The 22,814-nt window shown below is 44.7% G+C and overlaps 1 pseudogene; it reads left to right on the top strand.

The window, feature by feature from the left end:
• The first annotated feature begins 2,428 nt into the window (after window positions 1-2,428).
• The window catches only part of LOC135319938 (trafficking protein particle complex subunit 9-like), a 51,601-nt pseudogene continuing 31,215 nt past the window's right edge, over window positions 2,429-22,814 (top strand).

Consider the following 22,814-nt stretch of genomic DNA (forward strand, 5'->3'; position numbering starts at 1 on the left):
GCTGCCTTCACTTTCATTAATTCCAACTTATCTGTAGGTGTTTTTCTTCTGGTGGGCCTGCATGTGGTTTGCACACGTGTTCATACAGATCTGTATTTGGAAGAACTCCAGGCCTCGTGTAGTGCCTGGCACGGAGCTCCCACTGAGCTCATGCTTCAACTGGGAAAAAACATAGTAAAGTTTGAAATTTCCAGTACAATTTAGACTTCTGGGTTTCTGTAAACTACGCTTAACCCACCTTAATGTTGGCTGCACCTGTAGTGGATCATTTGATGGAACTTCATGGTACGGCGGTGTAGAGACAGGGCTTCCTTTTTTCTAACACTCACTCTCCTGGGCCTCCCAGATCCTCCCCCAGCAGTGCTCAGGGCTGGCTTGGTGCTGCACTGAGGCAATATTTGTTAATAAGTCCCTTTCCTCATCTCTTCTGAGACTCCAGTTCCTTCTCTGCACAGTGAGAGCTTGGACTAGATAAGTGCTTTTTGGTTTCTCTTAAACCCATGTCTCCTTTTGAGAAACCAAGAACTCAAGTCCCTCCCCCACCCTAACTCTTCAGATTTTGATACGTCCTCCAAGGGGTGACACAGCTCTTTGTGGAAAGTTGATGTGATTTTGGTTCTTTCCAAGTGGTGCAGAAAAGACTTCAGAGATTTATTTCAGGGAGGGGGCAGGAGAGGGACAGTATGTCAAACTTTTTGGTATAAGCGCTGGAGCAGGGGCTTTGGTTTAAATACAGCCTCTGACATGGTCTCTCTCTAATCTTGCACAATGTGATAAACCTCTCTTTTCCTCCGTTTCTTCATGTGTCAAGTTGGAATGTTATTATTTTAGGGTCTTCATGAAACAATATACACAGAAGTCATTAGTTTCTCAGTAGAAACATGACCTGTTAGGGAGTCAGGGATTTCTTTAAAAAAAAAAAAACAAACCTTGTCCATGGCATGCTGTCGATGTGTATTTTGAAGTTCCTGGAGGGTGAGGGTTGAGTCTAAAGTCCATCATGGGACAGGTGGCGCCTGGGTCTGTGTGCCCCAGATTGCCCCCTCCTCCCCAGTCCTCTTCCTCTCAGTCCAGGATGAAGTTCCTGCCATTAAAATTACACAGAGTTCTTGTGGATATGGTTTTTAATTTTATTGTTTCACTGGGGAGGGCTGCTGTCATGATTTCCGTGGTCAGGTTTTGGTGACCTGAAGGCTATGCAATTGGGTATTCCTATTTAAGTATAAGAAAACAAAGTTACAAATACAACATTAGACCTAGGGTGGTGGCAGGGGCTCTTGGAAGTGGGGACAATTATCTCTGTTAGCTTCAGGTGCAGTGGCCTCTGGCCACGAGGACCCATCCTTGTGCTCTGGAGTTGGAGGGACCAGTAGGTTCAGTGGGAATGTTTACTGTGTGTATATCATAGGCTGTGCATTGTCCTATTTGTACTGTGTGTTCCTTATTTAATACAGTGAGCTCATTTAATCTCAATAGCCTCTTTAAAAAATTAGACTTTTTATCTTGAGATGTAATCAAGATTCCCATGCAGTTGTAAGAGCTGATACGGAGACAGACTATGTACTCTTTGCCCAATTTTCCTTAATGTTTCCATCTTGCAAGGTTGGGGTACAATTCATTATTGACTCACTAACCCTTTGAGGTTTGTGTTATTACTCCCATTTCTATTCGTGATTAAAGTGGGGTTTAGAGAAGCACACAGGCCTGCCCAGGTCACCCACATGGTTAGTGTAGAGTCGGGAGGGAAACGGGCTTGGGATTTCCAGACAGTACCATTATGATTGTGGCAGGGAGCAGCATTCAGATGCTTGTTTATTCATTCATTCAACAAACATTTATTGAGTACACTCTGTGGATCAGATGCTTTCATACGGTTATCTAATTCTTCAGCAGTACTGAGAATCAGCTAACGTTTTCTTTTTTCATCTGTGAAAATTAAATCTCAGAGGTCATAAAACCTCCCAAAGGAAATACAGCTCATAAAGGAGGGATTAGTAAATTTGTACATCCCCCCTTTTTATGCAGGTGGTAACCTAGGCATTTTGCATTTGCAATCTGCCTTGATCTAGATATATTCTTGTAAGGCAAGGTTTGTTTTTTGTTTTGTTTTGTTTTTAATTGAAGTATAGTCAAGTTTAGAATGTTGTGTTAATTGCAATGTTTTTTCTTTTTAATTTTTAATTAATTTTTATGGGGTAATTAAGTTTATTTTTTGTTTCTTTTTTTATTGGAGATACTTGGGATTGAACCCAGGACCTCGTGCATGCTAAGTATGTGCTCTACCCCTGAACTGTACCCTCCTCCCCAGGGCGAGTTTTCTTATCCATTATTTTGCAGCATAGTAGTTCAAGTAAATTGGAGTTGAAATCCAGATCTTTCGATCCCACTGTGGTTCTTTTCATTATATTCTGCTGAGGGGTGTGAAGCAGTTCCTTTGTTCATTCATTTATTCAGGATTTTTGAGCATCAGGGCCTGGCTAGATGTTGGAAACAGAAAACAAGAAATGACCCTTTTTTGCAGGGGCTGGAAGAAAGAGCAGGATAATGTGATCCTAGCTATGGTAGCCATGTGCAGACTCTGAGGACAGACTGTACCCCCAGGTTTGCTTGGGCTTCCATTGACTTCTGGCTGGTACACGCAGGTCACCGCATCCCAGAGGGGACTGCAGTCCACAGCATAGTGTGTACCTCAGTCTCCTCTCCCCTCTTGGCACAGCCTGCAACATGAGCATTGCTGACTACATGCAGTGTGCTGAGGACCACCAGACTCTCCCCATGGTGGTCCAGCACGTGGGGATTATCTTGGAGGAGAATCTCTTATGCATCTATAAACAGATATCCTCAGTGAGCCAGGTCAGGCTGTGCGGCTTCCAGCAGTCATTCTGTATCTGCTACAGGTACCACTACCCACACAAGAACGAGTGGGTAGACTTCAAGACCCACCGAAGGGTCACGGGCCTCGTCACCATCACTGACCGCTTGGCCAAGGACTGGCTGCAGATCGAGGAGATCCCTGTGCAGAGGAGATGTGTGGCAACATGCAGGACGATTCGTGGCTCTTCGTCTTTGTGCTGAAGGGCAAGCTCGCCGAGCAGCTGCGCACTGATGTGGCCTTGTACCCCAGCTACGAGGACTGTGGGATGGTGGAGAAGAGGATCAAGGACTTCATCGAGTCGCTCTTCATCGTGCTCAAGTCTGAGCACCTAGACAGGGCCACCAACAATTTTGGGGACAAGATCCCCCTCCTCTGCATCCCATTTGAGAATAAGGACTTGGTGGGACTGGACACAGACAGCAGGTAAGCCTATGTGGAGTCCTGGCCACCCTGGCTGTGTGCCTGGGTTGCTTTCCTACATCCAGAAAGGAATCAGCAAGAAGGGGAGCTGTCTTGCAGCCAAGGGGGGAGGGAGATGCAGCCTGATTGTTTTCATAGTTTTAAAAATGAATTCATCTTTAGTTCAGAGAGATCCATTTAGGGTTAGTTTGGATACTTACTCCCCCTTTCCAACCAAGACCCCTGGTGGGACCCCTGGAGTTGCTGTCCAATAGGGTAGCCACAGCCAAAGAGGCTGGGAGTGCTGGGGAGGAGGTTGGTCTAAGCTGAGACGTGCAGAAGGTCAAATGGACATCAGACACTGAGACTTGTCTAGAAAAAAGAATGTAAACTAACTTGATAATGTCTATATTTACTACATGTCAAAATGATACTATAATACATATTACATTAAATTAGATCTGTTCTTAGAATCACTTTAAAGTGTTTGTTTTCTACTTTTTTAAATGTGGCAACTGGAAAACTTTCTTTGTGTGACTCTCATTGCATTCCCGTTGTCCTGGGACAGTCTCGTCCATTTCATGTATAGGTTAGGGGCTGAATCCCTAGACCCAGCAGATCGAGGCACTAGCTGAGCTGGGGCTGGAGCCCATGTCTCCTGCCTCCCAGGCTGTTCTTCCTGCCTGACAGCCAGCATGCCAGGTAGGACATCAGAAACACTGCCAGGGATTTCCAAAGGAGCTCCTTAGGCAGGGGAAGGCGTGTCAAGGAGTATGGGACAGAGTATGGAAAAGTTCATTCTTACTTTGTCCCTGTGATTAAGTCAGTGGCCCCACTTTGCCCCGGAATTGCAGACGAGCTCTTCTGGGCCATCTGCCCCCTCCGCCACCCTCTGCTCTGCTTCCCTGTGTGGCCATCGTGCCATCCCTCGGGCAGAAGAGGGCGAGATGCCTTTGCTGAGAGGTGGTCCCCCTTTGCTGAGGAGAGCGAGGGAAGCTGTGTCCTCTGGCCTCGGGCCTCGGGCCCTGAGTCTGCTCTCCCTGCACTGGAGAGCACGCAAAGTGGTCTCATAGGTGACATTTGGTGGTCCTTGCACATCCTACCGGGCCCGCTGTAGAGTGGAGGCTCCGTAATTCTTGGACTTATCTAAGGTCAGACCATACTTTCTGGGTTTTGGTAAGTTAGAGGAGAAGACACCAGAGAACTGACAAAAAGAATGTCCCGGCCAGCCCTGCGAGTGAAAGGCACAGGGGACCAGAGTCCCACCTGCGTGTGGTGCCTGGCGGGCTCTGGATGAATTTTCAGTTCCTCCCCGGACATGCCTCTATGGCTTAAGGAAATGGCGAGACATGTTGTGGCCATGATGTGTACTTGTCCTTGCAGGGCTCTGTGATCTACACACCTAACTCCCTTCTGCTCCTTGAGGATGAGGTGTCACGTTTAGGGTCCTAGGCACTGCTGAGGGCACAGCTGCCAGCACCTGGCCACTACCAGGCTGGCTCTGTTCACCTCACCTGTCACCTCCTGCTGAGCCCCCAGGCATTAGGCGAGAGAGGTACATCGGTGATGCACTAAGGTGGGGCTGCTCGTGCGCACAGCGCTGCAGCGTCAGCAGGGACCACCTTCTCCCCCTGGACAGACTGGTGGGTGAGCGGTGGAAGCCTGGAACCCTGCTCCAGCCCCCTGGCCAGTGCCTCCTCTTTTGTCATAGGAGGCACTGGTGACATTTTTGCTCAGCAACTGCTTGGCTATGAGTCTGTGGGCCCACCGGAAATTGCCAGCTTGTTTTTGCCTTTTGAAGTCTGTCCTCGGGATTTGGCGGAGGAGCTAGTTTCAGGACAGTGTGCTTAGTGCATAGTGATTGACACTGTCACCATTGTTTACCCAGAACCTCGTCTACCAGGCACAGCTCTGGGCATCAAAATACAGCAGCACATTAAACCTCCCTCCTGTTGGATCTGTCTGTTCTGGTACCAGAAGCGCTTGGCTTGCATCTGAACGTCAGTGAGATAACGCAGCCAGTGAGCTCCGGTCAAACACGTTCTCCTCCCATCACTTTTACTCCATTGTTGCTTTTATTCCATAGTCACCCAACTCTTAAAACAATGCTTTGTTGCAGGAGCAGAGCCTAATTCTCTCCTGCTACTCTTGGTGGGAGTGAGCAAAACTGTCAAGCCTGAAATGAGACCAAGTATTGTAGATCAAAAGCTGTCGAGGTGCATGTAGGTGGAGTTTTGGTTTGGGGCGCTGACGACGTTGGGGTTCCCATGGCAGTGATGCTCCCCTCAGGCCCCTGGCTTCCCCGGAGCAGGAGGTGAGGGTGGATCTCACTCTCCCCCATCTCTAGCCTCATCACACTCACGTAAATTCTTATATTCATGCTGTCAAAATTATTTTGGTTGTTGTGTATTTCTAACTTTTGCTTGTTCCTCTTTTCCTTTTACTCTCGTACCACCCTGTGAGCATGCTGTTGGGTCTGAAAAGGTGGGTTGTGCACACCCTGCATCGGAAATACCTACATTTCACTTCGTGCTGCCTCCATCGCTTTAAAAAGCAAAAACTTAACAGCTGCCTTGATCCATTTATTATCCTAGTCATCCTATTATTTTCTAAAATTTTGGAATTTTTGCTTTGTTAACACATCACACACTGGTGTTTGATATCTGTTAAAATCCTTGCTTGGAGGAGCCTGTTTGGTCCTCCTTATATTGGTGACAAGTGAGCCATTATTAATTTTGCTTGTTTGTGTGTTTTGAGGAAGTGAGATGCGAATTGATTTAGGTGGCTTCTGAGGGAAGTTTTTCATGGGTATTTTCAATTGGAAAGTCAAAGTCTGCAGTACCTTGTTTGATTCTGGCTTTTACTCGCACGCGGTTCCTGGCCGTCGCTGTGTAATGAATCTGACTGGGCTTCTGGGCCGGCGGTCAGTGGGGAGGACGTGGCCAGCTGGTGGGGTTAGCAGCCCACAAGGGGCACTGTTGGAGGAAGCAGTTTTCTTTTGCTTTTGCCTTCCCCATCCCATTTATTTTACGTTGCCTTCATAAAGGAGCAGAAATGGGTCTAAAATCCATGTCACTCTTTTGTTCCCTTTATGACACTGGTTTCTCTGAGAATCAGGAAAATGTGGCCTTCTGCTAAGTAGCTGGCTCACTTGGATCTGGTGGACCCAGGGACTGCTAACGGGAACCGTAGCTTCCTCTCTGCTTCAGCCAGTGGGCATTCAGAGCCGGGTCTGTGGTTTGCTTAAGCAGCCGTGCACGCCTCCCTGCACCGGCCTTTACTTTTAACCCATGTTGGCAGTAAAGAGCTGACTCTGTTGCAGCTGACGTCCCCCACTGACGGCCGTGTCGTTAGTTTGCGGTAGTGAGACACCAACACCCCAGTCAGCTGTGAAGGGAGATGCTTTGACCGACCTAGGACCTTGGATTCTCACCCCCACCCTGGTTCATCTCACCCGGGGGAAGGGTTTGGCCACCACCGTCATGCTGGCCATGAGGCCTTCTTTCTCCTTTCATGCTCTGGTCCAAATGTAGACACTTCATCCTTCACTGACTTGGTCTCGCTTGAGACAGGCCATAATATCTGAAAGAGTCCACCACATTCTCGGGGGGAACAGAAAAGAAGTAAGTGTAGCAAGTAGAAGGAGTCTAGGCTGTCCGGGTTGGCAAATGCAGGCTGGGATCTGTGATTGGTGGGCTGTGCCCTGGACACAGGCCTTTCCCGTGGCTCCCGATTGCCCAGGGGTCGGAGTGAGAACAGCCTTGCCTGGGTTCCCCCATCCTCATCTGCTCACTGGCAAGTGTGTCTGCTTATTAGGAGCTCCCCCAGACCTCGGGACCTTCAAAGCTCAGATCACGGGAGAACCTTGAGTCCCTTCTCCTGGGCCTCCTTTGTGAGAATCCAGTGCCTTCTGAGGTGACCGGCGGCAGGAGATGCCTCCCCTTCCAGGGAGCACCCTTCGGAGGACTGTGACTCAGTGCACCTTGCTGTGAGCTTGTGGGGATCCGGCCGTGGTCCCTGCAGAACCAGACTTGAGATGGGCTTAGCGCCGGAAATGACAGGACTAATATTACAGGCCAGGGCTGGAGGGAGGGAACAGGGGAAATTGAATGTGACTTCAAACACCTAGGTGAGTGCTGGGTCTGTTACTAAAATGGGGAGCATGGGAGGTACCTGCCAGAAATTTAATTCCAGAGTAAATGGTGGACATGAGGCATTTTTAAGATGCCATTTTTCATCCAAGTTAGGACTTCATAGAGTCACTCGGGTCTATGAGCCTGGGTCTGATGTGAAGGAGCCAGACTAGAGATACACGTTGGGAGTCGTCATTCTTAGCTGGTGTTCACAGCCTTGCATGTGAATTAGCTCATCTTGAGAGGTGCAGACTGAGGCTGAGGGGGGGCAGGGCTGTGCCTGGGTTGAAGGAAAGCCCAGACCATGCAGCTTTGGTGTGTCAGTCAGCGGCGTTTAGGATTTTCAGGGCAATGTCATTTATCCTTAAGGGGCCGGGGGGTGGGCAGGGCCAGCCAGGAAGAAATTTGAAGGGAGGGTCGTGGCCACGTGTGTGTCTTGGGAAGTTGCAGAGTCTGCAGGGTCCGGAGGGTAGACTCCTTCGAAGCTGGAGTTGGAGTAGTGGGTTGAAGGTAGTCACACTAACCTGTCATTGAGGGAAGGAGGCCTAGGGAATCCCCGCTATTCCTGACTCGCGTTCCAATGAACAGAAGGCAGACAGAGGATCTGAGGTGAGAAGGGATGGGCGCTGGGAGAGAAGCCTACCTGGAGAATGGTGCTTGAAAAATTCTGGAATATTCTCCCTGCAAAATAGAGGTTAAAAAAATCCAGACTCTTAAGAATATTGATAGTGACTGGGGAGGAGGCAGTTGTTTTTCTGGCCTCCTAAGGGTAAGGCATGTATCCAGGGATACACAGAATATTCGGGCAGTCTATTCCGGGCGTTTGGTACCGGGGAAACAGCACAAGTTTAAAGGGGGACAAGGGCAGCAGAGGGAAACTAGCCAGGCCCCGTGTCAGGTACCAGTCTGCCGCCCTACTTGCATGTTGCATTCACATCCATGCCTCCCAGGTGGGCGGTGGCAGCCCCCTTTTGCGTATTGGCAAGCCTTCTCAGAGGGGTTAAGGTATTAGTCCGTTTAGAGTGTAGTAAATGCTGTAACAGGATTCAAGCAGGGTCTTGTCAGACTTCAAGGGTGTGTTTTCTCTGCTAATTCCGGTACCTCTCTGTTGTACGTGAAATGGTGAAGTGGGTCAGTTTTGGGGCCTTTCAGAAAAAGTACGATTTAAGTGCCTCAGGACTGATTCACAAAGCTCAGTGTTCTTTGATGGTTCGGTAGCACCGCAGTGCTTTACGCCCCACAGAGGTAAGGTCTTACTCCTTTGACGATGACGTGGTTGCAAATGACGTACAGGTGCAAAACCAGATTTAGCAGCTTCTGAAGGGAAACTCTCCAGTTCTCCCTTGATAGACTTTCTTCTACGGGATGTAGCTGTGCTGCAGCATAGGCCTGAGTTGTCTGTATGGATTGTGGGTTTGATATCCAAATTTAGCATAAAACAGTCAGATGAAGAAAATCAACGTTCACAATTTATTTTTGGGTTTCATTAGACAAGATATACTATCAGTTAATGGCCCATAAAGCTAATGAAATTGAGTACAGAACATTGAATTTCTTACTTTTTTTTAGAGTTTTCTTATTGCATAAGGTTGCCTGCTTTGGAACATCAGCTCCACCACCAGGGCGCCTGTCTTTGTGTTGGTGTGATTGCATTTACACAGTGAATGTAATCTGGGCTTCCTCAGCCCAAACTCTCCAGTGCAGAATCACGGGCTGTAGCCATCTCTTAGTCATGCAAATACTTCTAAAATTATATGATGCCAGAAAAGAAAGAAGAGAGAGAGAGAGATTGCCTTTATCAAAATTCCTTTCAATTCTGACTGCAAACTGTTGTTGAGCAGCTCTCGTTTCCTTTGGATATGAATATATACATTTCTTTGCTTGTAACCTGGGTTTTGGACTAGAACACCAAGCCCTTGCTTTCCACAAGCCACAAAAATAGTGGCCAAATTGCACACATTTGAAATATTTTATTCTTTTTCTGAGAAAGAATCCTTGAATTTGGGACTTCAGCTGTGATTTTTGCTTTTTGCTTCTCCCACCCCTGTTGTAATCTCTCACTCCTTCCCACGTGGCCCCCAATAGGTCGTGGTCCCAAAGGAGCAAGCAAACACCCAGTTGGTCACCATGCAGTGCTGCTATAGAGGGAGCCCTGCCAAGACCTAAAGGATATTATCAAAGAGGACTTCCTGGAAGAAATGGGCTCTACATTCAGTTGTGAATATAGAGCAAGGGTCAGCCAGTAGAAAGCGTGAAGACTGTGGCTCATGTGGCAGAGCAGCACACGTAGAGGCCTGGAGGCTTGTACAGTGGGGACTCGGGGAGAGTGCCATGTGTGGTCCAGGTTGGTGGGTGCCCCTGCTGGGGAGGACACTGGAGAGGGCCTGGGGTGGAGGCCTTTGGAAGAGCTTGGGTTTTACTAGAACTGACACAGGAGGCAGTGAATGGTGTCAGCAGGAAGTGACCATCAGGAAAGGTAATTCTGGTTTTGCTTCTGATATCCTACAGTAAGAAAGATCGGGATGGGCGAGAGCAGGTCTGGCTGTCCCTTTGAGACCCACCCCATCATTCATTTATTCATAACACACACACTTCTGAGTGTCTAGGGGAGAGAGGTTGGACCCACATTAGTAAGCAAAATGCTCCTTGGGAGCTTAGCAGTGTCAGAAGTTGAATTAGTCTAGAATGTTCTAGGAACAGAGGAACAAATTGCGGAGGTTGGAGGGAGGGAAGGCTTCCTTGAGAAACAGTCAAAATGAGCCTGGATGCAAGTGGGAAGTAGGGGCAGGTCAGGGGGCCCCTGAGGTCACTGGGGACCTGGGTACTGAGGTGAGGATGGGCAAGCAGGGTCAGGGGTGGGGCTAGAACTCTACCAGGGAGCCTCTGAAGGGTTTGAAGTGGGGTGATGTAATCAAATTTATGCTTTGGGAAGGCTGCCTTGGCTCCACGTGTGTGTGTGGGTGTGTGTGTGTGTGTGTGTGTGTGTGTGTAGCGGGGAAGAGGGGGAGGGTGCCACCAACTGGGGAGTGACATTAGAAGACCAATCACAGGCTGGGAGGCCACAAGTGGGAGAGGGGAGTCGGGGCTGCTTGGGGACTGCAGGGGCAGTGTGGATGCCGGATTTCCTTATGGGGAGGGCTTGTTAGCTTGGCCGCCCTTGTGGCGCCTTTTGGCTTGAAGAAAACAGATGGAGGCCACCAGGTGGACTTTCCTCTTCTCTTCTTCCCTGCCTTGTGTGATGATCTTAGCTCAGCCAACATTTGGAAGAGAAGAGCTAAGTTCCAGGGTAGCCCAGGACTTTTATTGAGCTCGTTTGAGTGAGATCTGATAGGATTTATGTTTGTGTTCAGATCTGCATGTTCACTTAGCTAGAAACGTCCTGTCTTTTGAATTTCCATAGGGGTTTTTACTCTTGATAAAGATTGCTTTCTTGGTGAGAGGAAATTTAATACAGCTGTTGTCTTTCTCAAAAAAATCATATCTTTTAAGAACTTTAATATTCAAAAAATAGGAATATTTAAAAATGATAAAGTAAGGCTTTGGTGTAATTTCTTTGGTTTCCTAGTTAATGTGGACTTAGAGCCCTTGCATTACTTAATAGCACATCCTTGTCAGTATTTAAAGAGTTGTTAGTGAGCGCCCCAGGCCCCACCTCTCAAAACATCATTAAAGTTTGCTCTGAAATAGTGAGGTCATAAAGGTTTTGTTTGCAGAAGCCAAACACTTGGTTTATAATATGCAGCATAGCTCCATTTATAAAATAATAATAGGTTCAAAATTAAGAAAGTGGAAGATAATTGAGTTTTTTAAAAGCTGAAACATAATCTTTCTTGTGCTAATGTTGAACTGGAAATTTCGAAAATAAAAATCCTACTGTAATATCATCTACGTGGAATGCATATATGCTTTCCCATTTGAAAAGTAAGTGCGCAGTGGTTTTTGAAGTCAGGACCATTCCAGCTCAGATACTGGCAGTTATGGTTGCTGGTTTTCAATGGCAGAGCCTAAATTTGCCTTCTTAGCTTTTTTTTTTCTTTGTAGTGAAAGGGTTGAGTAGTGCTTTGCCAGCATGATTTTGGGGCAATTTGGGGGCAGATGTCGTGCACCAGCAGTGAGATATTTCCATGCATTTTATTTTCCGGACATCACCAAGGCACATGTGGGGTTTGTGCCTGCAGGCTGGGATGCTGCAGGACTCCCTGGTCCATCACAGTTTTTTCCTGGAGCTGCTCCGGTCAGTGAATGATTTTCTGTGGCTTTGAGGTAAGGTGGTCTGATGCAGATGATCATCTGTGTAGTTAAAGTGCTATTACATGAAATAAGAGAAACCTAGAAACATGAGGGAGGAGAATTGGCTGAGCTGATTTCGGTGGGGATTCTTCTCAGGTGACTCCCTCCCCGTGATTCCTGCCAATATCCTCCCCAGCCCTGCACGGTAGTCCTGCCGAAGCAAGCATGCACTTTGCTCAGAAACGGACTGAATTTCCTTGTGCTTCTGTTTGTTGGCTTTTTTTTAAAAGTACATCTTGCCCTTTGCTTAAATGCCATCCCTGCTAGTCACCTCTTACACTCATTCTTCTGGACGTTGTCCATACATAGCTGCTGAATGGATGAACTGAATGTAGTATCTCCATGTAGTGGAACATTATTCATACGTAAGGGTGAATAAAAAGGAAAAAAAAATAAAGGGGAAGATGAAAAAGGCCACCTGTTCTGGGAAGTTCACCCTGATTACTCAACCTGCCCTTTTCCCTTTGAATCCCCACCCCTTATGCTCCACTTTACTCTTTTTGATAGTACTTACCACCTTCTAATAAACTTTAACGTTTTCAAAAAAAAAAAGAGAGAGAGATGCTGATACCACTTCAACATGGACAAGCCTTGATAACAGCACGTTAAGTGAAAGGAACCAGACATAAACGGCCACATATTGTTGACTTCAGTGATCTGAAATGCGCAGAATAGGCAAATGCAGAGGCAGAGAGCAGGTGATGGTTGCAAGGGGCTGGGTGGAGGGGGATTAGGGAATGACTGATAGTGACAGGGGGTTTCTTCTGGGATGATGGAGTGTTCTGGAAATAGATGGTGGTGAGGGCTGCACAACCGTGAGTGTGCAGAAGACTGCTGAGCGCTGTCTCTGGGAGTGCCTGTGGTTGGGGCGGCTTTATTTTGTTCTCACCCTGCAATGTGAACAGTCATCTTGTGCTGAGGCCGTTCTACTCCTGTGAGTGGTGAGGCTCAGAGACTTTGCAGAGTCATGTTTGTTTTCTCCCCCTTGCTGAGTGTAGGCAAAAAAGGCTTAAGCCTGAGAAAGTGCTCCATCTGCAGAAATGTCTTTCAGTTTTGCCTGGTGTAAAAATCTTGAGAGCTTTTTAATCGTTGACGACAGTCTGTGGGGGGAAACAGCCCGTGAATCCTAGGTGCGAACTGGAAGAGCCGCGCTTCCATCCCTGACAGGGGTGGGGATTTCACCCCCGTTCAGGCAGTGAAGGGCCCAGACCCATGAGCAGAGTTGACAATCGTGAATATTTACGTGTATTCGCTGCTTCATCTTGGATATTAATTTCAAGCTGAGTCAGTTTGTGGCAGCAGCCTCATCCTACATCAGGAATTTATAGTATCTGCTCTTTGAAGTGGAGACCAGACAGACTTTATTATTTAACAGTCTCCCTTGAATTGATATCTCAGATTCCTTTGTAAAAAGTAAAACAGCAGAAATACAGACGTCCTTTAATGCCAGTGTGACCTGGATTGGGTTTAGTCTCTGTGCCTTTGTGGCCTTAACTGCAGGTGGGGAAGATGATAACAGTGCTTCCCTCAGAGGGCCTGGTGAGGGGGGAGTGAGAAGCACAAATTGAGGATTTACACGAGATGCTCATGAATGACCGAAGTTAGTGCTCTCAGCCTGGTGAGGCCTCAGGGGCAGAGATGTCAGAACAGAGCATTCCTAGCCGGAGCTCGATCCGTGTTGGCAGCTGTTATGATCACTATCACCACTGTGGGTTATCAGGTAGTTTTAAGACTTGTTAATATGAATTCTTGAATAATGTTAAAAGACAAGACATCTCAGATCCACTTTACATAGTTTTCAAGATTTCCTCTGAGAAATGGATGTTTTATTCCCCATCAAAAGTCTGAGTTGAGTCTCTAAAATAATTCTGTATTCCTCCATCTTTTTGCTTTAATTCTCCATTTCTTAAAAAAAAAAGTTTTTAAATGGAGTTACTGGGGACTGAACTGAGGGCCGCATACATGCTAAGCACATACTCTCCCAAATGAGGTAAAATCTCCCCCATAATTCTTTCTAAACTTTACTTTCTTAGTATTCAGAGGTTAGAGGCCTCTAATTCTTTTTCTGGAGACTTGTCCATGAACCTGTAAATCTATTATTAATGGACAAATCTTGGTTTATTAAAAAAATCAATAGAATATTCTGCAATCCATCCAAAAGGAAATTCTCATTGATTTAAATGTTTCTCCTTTATGGTGATTTCTACTTTCTGGTCTAGCTTAATTTATTAACACCCATCCTCATCATCATAATGACCAAACTCGCTCTGAGTGGACACCTACCTAAGGCTAAAATGCTTTCCTCATGTTTTACTTCATAGCAGGTGTTTGACGGTAGGTATCAGTGTCTCCTTTTTTGCAGCTGAGGGATTGAGAGATGGAGCAGCTTGTCCCAAATTACACACAGCTGGCAGTGGCTAGCTCAGTGCTGGAACCCTGGCTGCACAGGATGCATTTTTAATTGCTCCTCTAATCAGCCTCCCGTTGAGTGGTTTCCCGAACTCCTGTGACTCCATAAATGGCCAATTTTAGTGATCTCAGCCTGATGAGGACTTCAAAGGAGAGACACCAGTGAGAATGTGAGACAGAGTGGCATAAATCAAAATTGTACATTTTCACAAATGTTGCTTTCTCAGGCAATGAGTTAAAAAGTTAATTTTTTTTTAATTTTAGTGCTCTGTGAGCACTAAAAACAAAACATTAAAAAAAATTATAGTGCAAAAGAGAAGTGGGCTTTGAAAGTCCAACCATTGCTAGTGATGTTACTTGCTTTTCTCTAGTGGCCCTTATTGACAGAAATACTTAGAAAGACTGAATTGGTTTTATGTAGTCTTAGTATGGAAGAAAAGATTGTCAGTGAATATTGTAAGTAAAATCATTACTCTTTTCTTTCCTGATGATGAATAGGTAAGTTGTTTTTATGGCTTAAGTACATTTCCTCATTTGTGAAATTTGAGTAATATCGTTTTCCTTGTCTGTGAGAGTTAGACGCCTTGTATACAAAGCACCCAAAAGGTGCTTAATAAAAATGTGCTGTCACGATGACAGGTATTTTAGAAGGATCAACTCTGAATACTAAAGGGGGTGGCTTATTTCTGATGCATATTCAATATGTATATATATGATATATATGAATATGGCTTAAAGTAACAAGGATTCATTTATTTTTTTTAGTGCACTATGAAGTTTTAATGAAATCTGTATCATTCTATTGAGACAGGGATTAGTTAAATTGCCTTAAGCAGACGACCTTGAAGATTATTTACACAGAATGTGTATTGTTACAACTGAGAATTCATGTTACCGTGTAACATCCACTCAGACATTTAAATTCGTGGATTCTGACCAGATCCATTAAGTTTAAAAAAATCCACATTTATCATTTTCAGGGAATAATCTTCTCTCTTTTGTGATTAAAGAAAATTTTGATTTTTTTTCTTGCACTTTTAACAGGTTTAAAATATCAAAACATTGATTTGACATGTAACTTTTTTAATAGAATAAATCTCATGCTGTTTTAATATGTAAATAAATGTTTTTGTATTTCAACAAACTTTTACGATTTCCTGGCTCTTTGAGAAGTATTTTGCAAGATACTTAGATTACCTACTTTTGGAAAAATACAGACGTTACTTTTATGAATATAGGCCTAGTAAAGATCTGTTGGTTTTTGCTACAGTGCAAGACATGAGGCCTAGGAGAGCTTTGCTGCCGATTGCCAGGAGGACATATCCCAGGTCTCAGTCTCCCCTCCTGTAAACTGAAGAGGCTGGACTGGTTTCTTTCCTCCTCTAAGATGAGTTTCCATAAGCCTATGACTTTTGTTTATATTCAGGAGTATTAGCAATAACAGATTAAATATTGAATACCCCTCCCTTACCCTGAAACAAAGTGCAGTATGTGCTACAGAAGCTTTTAGTTATCTGATTCTCGTTTCTGATCCTACAGGCAATTTTGTGTTGCATGTTTCCCGGCAACCTGGAAGGTCTTTTTAGCCATAGGTGGCGCTGTTGCACCTTCTTACCTTCTTAATTTTCCTATTTGTTAAAGAAAGCTTAAACAACGTTATTTTATTTTGATTTCTTTGCTTAATGCTTCAGAATAGCACAGTCTACATTATGTCTGTCTACCTGGAAAAATTATTCTGCTTATATCTTAGTTTTATTCTGTCATCTCGCTGTGAACATCTCAGACTTGCTGTGCAAACAATGGCAAAATCGGACTTTTCTTCCAGTGCTAGAAACCAGTGAGCCGGGAATTTATAAAACAGCTAGAAGCGGCCTCTGGAGCACCTTAAAGCTGAAAAGTGTACTGGGTTCCCTGAGTATTGACCCCGCCGCTGTGTGTTAATTAGTGGTAGGAGATTTTGTACATATAGGAAGGGGTGTAATTTTTTGACTTGGGTTTGCGTGCACACGCTGCCACTGAGCCACGTGAGCCTAAGTCAGTTCGTTCTGACATTTCCCTCGTCTGTGAGATGGGGATGCTCATATCTGCTTTGTAGAATTGTGAGAATTAGAAATTATGTAAAGTGTTTACCACAGTGGGTATGTCAAGAGGGCTCATAAACTTTAGCTACTGTTTTGTGAGAAGCCATCATTTGATAGTCTTTGGCAATTACTAAGAAACAGGAAAATAAGGAAAGCTGGTTTTATGATGAAAGATATTTGAGGAGGTTCGATAGTTCCTATACCCATAATTTAGCATCAGCAAAGTCAGAACTGTTACACAGTTGCCCTGAACCAACGTTAAGCCACAGAATTTTTTGTTACTTCAAATATGTTGGGGCTTAATGGGATCCAATACTTATACACATGTTGTCTCCAGCAGCCAACTGAGAGATGACAGAAAAGAGTAAGCAGGCGATATATGTCTTCATTTTTACTGATGAAGCCACGTTCTCCATGAACTTCAGGGCTGTGGGAAAATGCGTGTCATTATACTGTGTCCCAGAAGTAGAGACTCACCCTGTCCCAGGTAGCTCTGGGCCACAGCGAGCCTTCCCTTGAGAGGACCTGCCCCATCATGCACAGGGCTGTCCTGCCATGGAGCTGAGCATCCCGGGTGCTTCCCAAGTGTGGCCAGCACTGGAAGGAAAGGAACGGTTTCACATACCCTGCTTGTCTCTCCGGACTCACACCTCACTCTGTTAGTGTGATAAAGGCTAGCTGTGGGCCATGGGTCTGTGGTGTGGAGAAGCACTCTCCGTGGCCAAGAGGAGTGGGGAGGAGGAATCCCCTCCCTCAGTTTAAACAGGTGGTGGTATGGAACAGAAGGGTGCTCCCCAAGAGTTTATAAAAGGAGAAATAAGGATTTTCTTTGGGACTTACTCTAGCCAGGAAACACAGAAGATGATTAGAAAGGAGACTTGTAAATCACTTTAATATTAAGTTGACATTTGTTGAGCACCAATAATGTGCTACATTCTTTTCTGAGAGTTTTACAGAAATGAATCCTTCAATCTTCTCAACAATCGAGTAAGGAATGTTTGATTTTTATCCCAGTTTTACAGTGTGGAAACTGAGGCACACAGAGGGTAAGTTGGCCAAGGTCACAGAGCTAGTAAGTGGCAGAGCTGGTATTTAAACCCTGGCTGTCTGGTTTTGAGGCTCCCAGGGATGGGCTTTGGGTGTTTAGAGGTATCTGCATCCCTGGATCTCTGTACCTCTGTGCATCAGTTTGCCCAATAAGGACAGGGAAAGGAGAGTTACACAGGTGCTCACAGTCGTGTCTCAGCCACTGTCCACGAAGAGTGCACCGTGATTAGCGTTAATTGTTTTCCAGGCAGTAGATCTGTTGGTATAACAGAAATTTAGTCCATTGAGTTAATCTAGAAACCCTTCCTGCTCTGCTTCTGTCCATGGTTGCCATGTTACTGCCTGCCAGGGATTAGGCCGTGGAGGAGAAACTGTACTCATGGTTGAACTCTGATATTTCAGTCTGGTTCATAGTTTCACATATTCTGTTACAGTAATAAGTTAAGTTTCTGGTTTTCTTGCATCAGTGTCTCGTGAGTTTGGTTAATGTGAAACCAGTCCATGGGAGCCCAGGGGTGCTGACGGTATAATTTCTGAGCACGTTGTGGCACTTCTACACTTGCAGTCCTGACTGGAGGATGTCCGCCTTCCTCACTGATTTCTCCCAAGAGCAGGGCCCTCTCCCATCCCCGGATGTGAGGCTGGGAGCTCTCTGAGTAGGCCAGTCAGTGGCCAAGTCCACCAATCAGAAAATGATGAAGTACCCGGAAGTGGGTTTAATAAAAGAAAAGGGCTTCCAGGTAGTCCGATGGGCTGTTCAAGTCCATTTGGTGAAAAGCTGTTCACTGTCTGTGGTTGAGCTGATTCTTTGCTGTTGAAAATTCTGGATTAGATGAAGGGATTTTAAAAAGCAGAAAGGAGTGATTTCAGGTGGTACGTCCACACCGGTGAGAAGTGATGGATGACTGCCTGTGTGAGGCATAGACAGAGTCTTACAAACTTCATAAAACAGCTTTAAAAGCTCTGCCATCTGAGTGTACTTCATAAGGGGTCCAGATCATCACTGGTCATGCTGTGAGGGCAAATAACTGATGATGGCATAAAGGACACGGAGGCATCAAAAAGTCTCAGTAATGTTCCCTGTTTAAAGAATGTGACACAGTGTAATATATTTGAGCTGGTTTTTCACTGAACAATTTTTCGTGTTTTCTGGGACTCCCAGCTCCCGAAGTTTCCACGCAGCTGCATGTCCCCTCACTGCAGCTCTGTCAGCACTTGTCCTGGGCTGACGTGGTGTCACGGGGAGCAGGACGGTCAGCGTCCCCGGCTCCTCCGAGCTCCGTCTCCTCATCCGCAGTGCTGGGCTTCTCACCCGTGTCTACTTAGAAGGGTTGCTGAGAACCACACGTGATAGTTGTCAGGGGTGATTTGTGGTTGTCCCTGTGTTTGACATATAGTCAGTATTTGATAGAAACACATGTTTTTTATTATAGTTCTGGCTTCTACATTGCAGTGGTTTTTAGTCTCCATTTTTTTATAACTTTTTTCTTATTTTTAAATAAGCACATTTTGGGGGGGTGGATTACTGGGGATTAAAGCCAGCACATTGTGCATGGTAAGCAAGTGCTCTACAACTGAGTAATACCCACCCTCCTTGTCTTCACTTAAAAATAAATATTGCAATACACAAAATAGCTCTTAAACACCATCATGGGACCTATTTTCTGTATAGACAATTGAATACATATGCTATTTCAATAAGAATAAATGTTGGGACATACCTTTCTGAATCTGTTTACTTGTTTAAAAACGATAATAGCTAGTGATAAACACGAGTCTTGGATCCAGTACTTCTTAGGGTCTGCTTTGACATCATGGGAAATTACATTCTACAGAGAAGGCAAATTGGGTCTCTTTGATATTTGGATGATTTAGCAGATGATCAAGTCTTTCAAAACTTGACAGTTTTGTATTTTAAACTAACTGCAAAGTTATCTTCTAGAAGTTGGAATTCCTAAGCTTGTGAAGTGCTCAGTAATTCAGTGTGTATGTGTTTGTGTCTGTGTGAACGTGTTTGTGTGTGATTTCAGGAAGGTAGAAATAAGTTCCATGTAGCCCTCTGATACCTTCCTCCTCCAGTTCAAGATGTAGACATATATTTACACAAGTAAATTGATATTCTTTTGTCATTTGACATATTGGTGGGAATACGAGGTTCTCACACTTGTTTCAGAAGGGTTGGGGAGCATCAGGTTTGAAAACAGGAGGAGAAAGAGGCCGGGAGGCACTTCACACTCTGTGCAGGATTTGAGGAACAGTAGCTTTTCTTTTTTCTTCTAAAGCAAACTGGCGCTGAATTGTAACATACTATTACTCAGAATTGCTTTTCTGATCAGATACAAGTGCCTCAGAGTTTTCAAGGCAACATGAATGATGAAATCCGTTTTAGGAGTTATCTTTAAAGTAGTGTTAATTTTCAAGTAAAAGGCTATAGCCTGTTCTTTCTTCGAAGGGTAAAAGACGTTCTCATTGATCCAAGTGCATGATCAATGTGCTTAGTTTTTTGGGTTTTTTTTTTTTTTTTAAGTGCTTGTTTCATTGTGGTTTGAATGAATGTTTAAAATTTCTGAATTTTGTTCTTTACAACATGCTGATTTATCAGAACTGTTAAAAACCTGATTCATCTTTCATCTTTGTTTGGAGGGGCACCCCTTTGATTTCTGTTGTCTGTTAAAGAGGGAAATTCTTCCTCTAGCCTGCAGATCATTAAGTGAATGGTTTGCAGTGTGCCTTTAAAATTCTTTGAATGCTTTGAGCATGCTTGTCTAGTGAATTTTGAATTGACTCATAGTAATGACTTTGCTTTGATTCTGTGGCTTTTGCTCCTCTCCGCAAGAATTTGAATTCTCTGTTGCATTTTGTATACGTGTTTTTAACAGGGGAAGAAATTTTACATTTTTTACAAAGGTGGGTTTTCCTATCCCCTCTGAATGCCTTCTATAATTGATACAACAAAAATCTGTTATTGCAGTGCTTAATTATTTCATAAACTAATTTTTGGCTTAATCAGAAGCAATGAGAAAGAGTGATAATAAAAAATATGAAAACCTTCCTTCCTTTGAAGAATAGAAATGAGGTGGTCAGGCTCACGCATGCTTTGTGCTTGACACACTTACTTTCATGTCATTGTGTATCATGATTCGGAGATGGAGTTGCTTCAGGTTTTATAGATTTTTGTTTGAATATTTTTGTTGAATTCTTTCTCCAGGCTGATGTTTCCTGTTGGGTTTGTGGAAAGCGTAGAAGGGAAACAAATTCTTTGTTTTATTTTCAGGAGGCCTGAATTGCTGATGAGTAAAGAGTTGAGGGTGGGCTGAGGAACAGAGTGACACTCCCTCTCCTCCCGGCTGAAACTGATGAACAATGAAATCAATTAAGTGTATCAGTATTTGACCAATAGAATTCAGCGAGCCCAAACTGGCAAGTTATGCCCAATGGAAAGTACTGAATTCACCTGCAGAATTAGGTGATTTGCCAATTAGAAGCAGCTTAGAGCAATCAGAAAAATTAGTTCATATGATGAGATATAAAAGAATGTAATATCTTCTATTTCTGAAACTTTTCTTTGTTAAGTTGTGTAGAGCTAAAATTAAGTTTCAAGCGCCAGGAGTTAAGAGTCTGGGTGGTTCTGTGGGATCGTTAGTCAGTGATGTGTCTAGATCCTGCTAGAGTGTCTGAAGGTGGCAGGAAAAGACCCAGGGCTAGGATTTGTTATCCTAGGGTGTCCTCCTTAATGGTTCCATAATGGTTACATGTGGGAGCCCAAGATTAGGTTAACAAATTGTAACAGACCCCAGCCGCCTGTCAATGTTCAGAAGAAAAATGTCTGCTTAGTAACTGCTTTGCAAGCAGGAGCCTGTGCATCCTCACTCCTGTCTCCTTGCCTTAAAAAGCAGAGACAATGCTTTGCTTGCATAGTTGATGCTTTAGATAGAACTCTGCTCATTTCAAAGCAAGGACCCAAGCCCTCAGCTATAAAAGCTGGGCTTGTGTGCTTTTAGATAGTCTATTATCCCCAAAACAAGGACCTGGCTGGTCTCGTGGTCTGCTTTGTAATTCACATATCTAAAGAATGTATCTTATTCCCCTCACCCCATGACTTCCCTAAAGATACACTAAGCCTTTGTACTCATTGTGGATTCTACAATCTCTGTCTCCTCCCGTCTTTCCTCAAGTTCCTACTTACTATCACACAACTGTTAATGACTTTTTCCTTTCGTTATACACAGTAAATATAGGAGCACTTGAGAGGCTCGTGGAGTTGGCTCCCTACTCCTTCTCTTTTTCTGGACTTTTCCCACAGAGTCTTGAATAATCATTCCGTGTCGGTACGACTTCTGCCAGCCATAACCCACAGTTCCAGGTGAGAATGATGAAGGCTTTATCTCTCCTACCCAAGGGAGAGAGAGAAGAGAATTGAGATCTGCTCCCTTGTGGTCCCTTCCTTCCCCAGGGCCACTCCAGTTCACCTGCAGCCTTCTGGCCTCTGCTGTCAGGGCCTCTGTCCCAGGACTGACTTCAGCCATTTTTTCCCTTGCCATCATTTCCTGTGCCTTTCAGAAGTTGGTCTCTTCTCTGCAATTCAACCCTGGCAGATGTGATGGTGGTCAGCGTGCTGGTGGGCAGTCACCTGGGGACTCCCAGGAGCCATGCTGATTCTCCTGAGTCTCTCATTCGGGGTTACAGAACTGTCGAGCACCGGAGGAAGCCCATTCACGTGAGGGCAGCACAGCATTGCATCACTTTCATTTTATTTTTGAAATTTCAGTGGAGAAATTATTTGTAGCAAACTGTTCCAGTTTTTTGGCTGACTGCATTCCTCACCACCATTTCCTTGTTGGATGTGGTGCTTGTTTTAAGAACCAGGTTTCTTCTCTGGTTATTTCTAGCAGGTGGGCTTGCCGAATCCTTGATCTGCATTTGAAGCAGAATGCTTCATCTTGATGTCAAACTGATTTTCTTCATTCTGAATATTTCGTATACACTCAGCAACTGTTTCAAGTAAACTGCTCTTGTCCAATTTCGGTTAACTCACATTTGCTGATCTCCTGCTTTCATGCTGAGGGCAGTTTCTTCTTCCTGTAATAAAAGTTAGCAATTTGCATCTACTATGGGAAGGTACTGGCCCGAGGTGCTTTTGTTCTTAACGGTTTTAATACAATTCACCCATTAGTATTTACACCGGTTTTTACTCTATGCCAAGAATTGTGCATCCCAGTCAATCTTAGAATATTTTCATCCTCCTAACAGGAAACCCCATATGCATAAGCACTCATTCCCATCTTCCCCATCCTCCCCCAGCCCCAGGGAGCCACTCTTCTCTCTCTGTGGATTTGCCTGTGCTGGACATTTCATGTAAATCGAGTCAATTCATGTAAATGGAACCGTCTATTGTGACTGACTTGTTTCACACTGAGTAACGTTTTCAATGTTTGTCCATGTTGTTGCCTGGGTCAGTACTCCATGCTTTGCTATTGCTGAATAATATTCCACTGTATGGCTGGGCCCCTCTGTTTACCCATTCATCAGGTGATAGGCATTTTGGTTGTTTCTTCTTTTTGGCTGTGATGAATAATGGCA

Source organism: Camelus dromedarius, chromosome 35 (assembly GCF_036321535.1).
Source record: "Camelus dromedarius isolate mCamDro1 chromosome 35, mCamDro1.pat, whole genome shotgun sequence".
In the NCBI taxonomy this organism is placed as follows: Eukaryota; Metazoa; Chordata; class Mammalia; order Artiodactyla; family Camelidae; genus Camelus; species Camelus dromedarius.